Raw genomic sequence first — 6,659 nt, 5'->3', positions numbered from 1 at the left:
CTGTTCTGCCCAACCCACAAAAACAGAGAATCACAGCAGACCTAGTGTTGTCTATCCAGCCCAATCCTCAAGACCAATTAAATACTTTCAATGATCTAGCACCAGCTGCAGCTGATTGCACAAAATATGCAACAGCTAATCCAACAGAATCAGAACATGCCAAATCTAGAGTCATCTTACCATAGCGAGCATCAGACCAATTGGCGCAATGAAGTAGGGGAGAGTGCAGTAGATGGTGAAAATGGAGCCTAGACGAATGAGAAAAGAACTCATGAGATATCTCCCGAGTATGAATCGAAGAAAAAGTGCATCGAACAACATAAACTTGGCAGCCGACTTTTATGTGTAAAGCCTTTCCCATTTCATTAAAGGGATTTGGCGCGAGGTTGGTTTAGTAACCTATAACCAAGATCTATTGATTCCTTTGATCAAGTGTCCAAACAGTTCGTGAGCCAGTTTATAGAAGCTAGGGCGCCCTCACTGAAAACCGTGCGCGTACCTCTTCATGGTCAAACAAATGGAGGAGACAAAGAAGCTTTGAGAGTGTATATGTCCCAATTCAATCGGGTAAAATTGGTTGTAGGAGTGCATGAAGAAAACATGATCCTCTCCTCTCTCATATGTGGAGTGTGCGCAACGCCCCGACTTTTATACACAAGCCGTAAAAGTGAAAAATATATGGATTTTTCACTTGGTGCTACTATATATAAAAAATATATACTTCCAATAAAAATATGAGTATAAATTTTTCTTTTCTTTTTGAAACCACAAACGCACCTCAAATAATAATGTATCAGAGCATCTAATTAAAATTTACATTATATATATATATATATATATATAGGACATTGTCATCACAAACTTATAATATTTACATCTAAACTTGTTCCTCAAAAACTGCTACAAGCGACAAACAAAAATACTACATTGACTACAATAAGCCATTCCTTCCAAAAGTGGAGCCTCTTGAACAAAAGTTTAGACATGCGTGCGGTCCTCATTGACCTTCTCCTCAACATTTGTAAAATTACCACAATTTAGAGATGGATGTGTGAGTCCATTACTCAGCAAGTATAAGCATTTGAGCATTACCACAATTTAGAGATGGATGTGTGAGTCCATTACTCAGCAAGTATAAGCATTTGAGCATTGATGTGAGTTTTTTTAACCCCGCCCACCCCCTCCTCCCCCCTCCCTTATTTTTTTATTTTATTTTTTTATCTTTTGAAAATCTCTCTAACTGTTGTTTACTAAACAACTATACATATGCAGGGTTTTTCACAAAAAAAGTTTAACATAAAAGTGTCATAGCTGTTAATATAACTCTATATCCCATAAAATGGAGCAGTAAAACAGGTCATATCATGTTAATGAAAACACCCCTGTCCAACACATAAATAGTAAATATCACATCTAATGCTATATTTCACATAATACATATACTAACATATTCATTCATCGTCTTTCACCCATTCATACTTTTTCTTTCACATATGATAAGTGTATATATACTCCCACTTACTGGCTGGAGTTTGTTATATGTATTCCCCCACTTAATCGTTGGGTTGCTAATGTGTTATCCCACTACTAGCTTCGAGGTGCTAAGTGTATAAATTCAACTTAACTGCCGAGAGAATATGGGGCATTTCGTTCCCCCTCCCTAACTTTGAGGGGTTAAGTGTATTTCCCACTTAACCGTTGGGTCCCATATCACATGCATATATATTCACAAATCTCGTTTTTCATCCAAACCCCAATCTCTTTTTTTAAAGTCATTTTCTATTTAAACATATGTAAAATATCGTAAAATACATACGTATTTCCATTCAAAATAACACGACTCAATGAAAACATATATCTCATACTTCTCTTAAATAATGCAGGGTTACTAAGTTTATACTTACAGTTTGGGCTTAACTTCCTGATCTAACTCTCCGTGCGTGTATGGATTCCGTACTTCCTTAATTTGCATTTCATGTTATAACTACACATGCATTAGGCTCTACACTTTTCTTGAATCTTAAAAAAATACTCTTTGAACCCTCATGGTCCATTTCTTTTTCTTGAATCAGTTTGTTATTAATATTTTTCTAGCATCTCTACTAGTACTGGACAGAATTTAGAACGGGCTATCAAACGAGGCTCTCTATTGCATGCCTTTATAGAATACCTTGTCCGGATGAAATTCTGAATGGGATACTGAACGAGGCATTCTAGTTTCTTTTATAAAATATCTTGTTTAGATGGTACCTTTTGACTGTTTATTTCGTGATTCGTCCGGACGGACTTGGGCAACATCCATACGTGAATTGTGTGGTGTTCCTATGTTTCACAAAATTTCACCATATATAACTCCATTTTCTTCAATAACTCCTCTTTAGTACTCGATGATGCTTAAAAATTACCCTGCACGTAAGGATGTCAACTTTTTACGTGTAACTTTTCAAATTAAAAGAAAACCCTAGTTTTCTCTTCTATTTTGCTGTTTCAAAATTACCATGGAATCTCAGCAGCATAACCTCTAATGTTCCAAAAAAAAAAAAACACAAGAAATTCATTGAGCCGTCCTACAAGAAAGCCGGAAGGGCCCTACACACTGGGGCCCACCCCCATGTGAAGGAGTATTGTGAAGTTGTTGTACCTGTGTTGTACAAATATCATTTTCCTAAATATAATAGGTATTACTCTAACAATATCATAGATTCCTGCTAATTTTTTTTATTAATGCTTTGATAATTAAATTAAACCATGTTTTCTTCTTGCTATTTTTTTTATTATTATTTCTATACTTCTTTTTCGTTATAAGCTCTTCATATGGGCAAAAAGATTTTAACATATTTTAATTTATATGGATTAAACTAAAATTAAGTGTCTTATTTTTTAGTTCATTTGAATGTTTTATGGAATATATTTTTTTTTCGTTTGTATGATTCACTCAATTTTTAGCCATTTTGTTTAGTTTGTTATGTATTTTTTTTTTTTTTTAGAATGTTCAGAATTAAATGTGTTTTATTTATATAGAAATGTAATATGTATCACACCAATAATATTAGAGACTCTTGCTAATTTTTTTTTATTAATGTTTTGATAATCATAATCTACAGGTTTTCTTCTTGCTTTTTTTTTTTTTTTTTTTTTTTTTTTTAGTTATTTTTATTTTAAAAAACTGATATGGAAACAAAGATTTTAATATGTTTTAATTTATGTGGATTAAAATAAAATTAAGAGTCTTATTTTCTAATATATTTGAACGTGAAGTGAGAGGATTTATTTGATTGCATTAAATGCTAAGTGAAAATTTTTGTTTTATTTTGTAGGATTTGGCTTAGGTACCGTAAAAAAATTACAGCACCATCTTGACCATTGAAAAAACTACAGCACTTATGCTATAATATTTGGAATTTAGATTTTCTTTTTGCTATATATATATATATATATATATATATATATATATATATTTCTTTTCGTTATAAACTACACCTATGTGAACAAATATTTTAAAAAGTTTTACCTTTTTTGGGTTAAAATAAAATTAAGGGTCTTAACATTTATTGTCTTTTTATTAAAATATGTGTAATAATTTTTTTTTTTTACAAGCATTTTTTAACCTATAATAAAAAGTACAATAAAGATGTATTTAAATACTAAAACTAAATTATAATGAAAAATCCTGTGAATAGCGCGGGTTATGAGCTATAGTGCATTATAATCGATGAGATGTTTGATCAAACATTGAATTGTGTAACAATCTATCAATCATTTTATAGTCGATCGGGCTAATACAATTTGATACTACAAAATGCTTGGAGTTCAATCAATCGAATTAATGCACTATGATCGATAAAATGTTCGATTGAACTTTATATCATCTCAAGTTTTATCAATCATTTGATTATCTTACGATCGATCAGACTAATACAATAGGATAATACAAAATCCTTAGAGTTCGATCGATCAAACTAATGCACTATGATCGATAAAACATTTAATCGAACCTTCAATCATATCAATTAATTCACATGTCTATTAAAGTGTACTTTGAGAAGCCATTGATTAGTCAATGACTTGGGTAATTTGAGTATTGAGCACCTCTATTTATGGATTAACATGAAACTCATTAATTTTTTTGTAGAGTTTTTATTTTTTTGCCTCCCTTTCCTTATTTTTATTTTTTATTTTTTTGTATATATGTATACATATTTCTTATTTTCCTCATTTTTATGTTTTTTTTTATGAGACATATGACCATGTGGCAGGTTTTGATTAGTTTGACATGAAGTTCCGTTTATGATACAAAATAAAAGCTAGTTATAAAAAAATAAAGTCGTTAAAACCAAAAGATTGAAATGGCATTTAACCCAGAAATTTAAAGAATAGAAAAAATTTACTAATAATATAAAAGAAGTATTTTTTTCTATAGGTTTCAAATTTACTTATTTTTTTTCAAAAAAAAAAAAAAATTATTAGGTTTATATGATTTTTTTTATTATTATTATACAGAATCATTAGCGTCAACCTAAAGTGGACGTTGATAATAGGTTATTAGCGTCCATTTGCAGAGTGGACACTGATAATAGGTTATTAGCGTCCATTTGCAGAGTGGACACTAATAACCTATTATCAGCGTCCACTTTTTAGTGGACGCTAATGCTTTTCAATATTTTTAAAAAATAAATTAATTATTTATACAGGATCATTAGCATCGACCCTAGAGTCGACGCTAATAACCTATTATCAGTGTCGACAAATATAAGTTGACGCTAATAATAGGCTATTAGCGTCTACATTTAGTGTCGATGCTGATAATTATTTATTAGCGTCGACGAAAGTGGATGCTAATACTAAAATGTTGTTGCTATTTCTTAACCCGCGTGAGGTAAAATTTCCCGCTAGGTTATTAGCAATGACACATTAGCGTTGACACCAAAGTTGACGCTAATAATGCGTTTTTTTGGACAATTAGTGTCGACTAACTTGTCGATGCTAATAGTGTTAATAGTCGACGCTGATAGTATCGCCCCTAATGGGCGAATTTCTTGTAATGTACATTTCTCCTACTATATATTGACACTCTCAAAATCCCTTATAGACACATTTAGAAATTAAGAGAGGAGTTGTAAATTTCTTCAGTCCAGACTGGCTTATTTATAGGCAAATATTTTTAGCTTCGTCCAAACGATACCTCCTTATCGTTCGAGCGAACATGCTTTTCTTTGTTAGTATGGAATTTGACACATGGAGCTGATGTGGTCAATTTTTGACACATGGCGTGCCGTGGCATCTGAAGTGTAACGTTTGCATTTTTCATTTGGACAAATTTCTTAATTACTAAGATTTTGGCCACATTTTTTTCCTAGTGACACGTGTCTGTTCGACTGAGCTTCTTTCTTGTGCGAAAGTGATAGCGCTAAAAATGCTCTTTCTGCTGTATTTATCCTAATATCGTCCGGACAATGCATTTACCTCATTAGGACGGGATTTTTATTCCAATTTATTTTTAAATTTAATACCTGCACATATGTTAGTAAATCGGTCATAACTTTTGGTGGGGACAGTATAAGCAACTAGTTCTCCCCTACATTAAATGTGGAGCTAATACCAGGATCAGGCGGAACATTATTAATTACAAACACATTTGGTCTTGCCCACTGCAACACTTTGAAATGCCCAACACTATAAGCTTGCAAGTTTTGAACGGATCCAAGTGGAAACTGTTTGAATCTATTATGGGGTACGTATGACACCATTTCAAATATTGTTGAAGTACTCATTCAGATGAACTTTGTTTACTGGTCTCGATCATTATTCAAATCATCTCGTAGAATTGTGTTGGCTGACTTTTAGAAACTCTAGCATCCAAGAACATCGGGAAAATGTCTAAAGGTTTCCTAGGCTTAGAATAATCCTACTTCAAATGGACTCATTCCTGGAGACCTATCGACAGGATCATATATAAGGTAGGCTGGAAAGATCAGCGAAATTGACAATCTTAAGGTCGTTTGATAGACCATAACTTTTCTCTTTTGGTGGCTTCTTTTTAGAATCCATAGAAACCTTTCTAGGAGAAGAGAAACAAGAAAGGAGAAGAAGCACCGGAGATCGAGAAAGAGAAAAGAAACCAAATTAAGAGAAGAAGAAGAAGCTTGAGAAAGAGAAGAAACATGGGAGAAGATAGACAACAATGGTCGATCAAAAATTTTATTTCATCATGAGTACGTGCTGAATACAATAGAAAATTAGGTTTAAATAGAGTACGAATTAAACCCTAATCCTAACCCTAAACGTACAATAACATAAAGCAAAAAATAAAATAATAAAACCAGCATAAAAAATAAATAATAAAAAAAAAATGCAAACTAATGAAAGCCAATAATGATCCAGCAGCTCTCAATCACAAGGTGATGGGCTAAGCATATCCTCTGATGTGGACGTCCCTACACAGATGTGATCTATGGCTCGTGTTTGGCGTCCCGCGTCATAAAGTTGTATACGTACTACTACAACATTCCAAATCTGTTCATAAAGATGCTTTTAATTGAGTTAAAAAATCAAGAGAGAGAGAGAGACAGATGGAAAGCTCTGAGAGCATGCATACAAAAGTAAACGGTAGCTGAAGCAGATCACAGGACCTTCAAAAGAATTGAATCTCAATTATCACC

Source organism: Alnus glutinosa, chromosome 11 (genome assembly GCF_958979055.1).
Source record: "Alnus glutinosa chromosome 11, dhAlnGlut1.1, whole genome shotgun sequence".
Lineage (NCBI taxonomy): Eukaryota > Viridiplantae > Streptophyta > Magnoliopsida > Fagales > Betulaceae > Alnus > Alnus glutinosa.
This window is presented reverse-complemented; position numbering follows the sequence as displayed.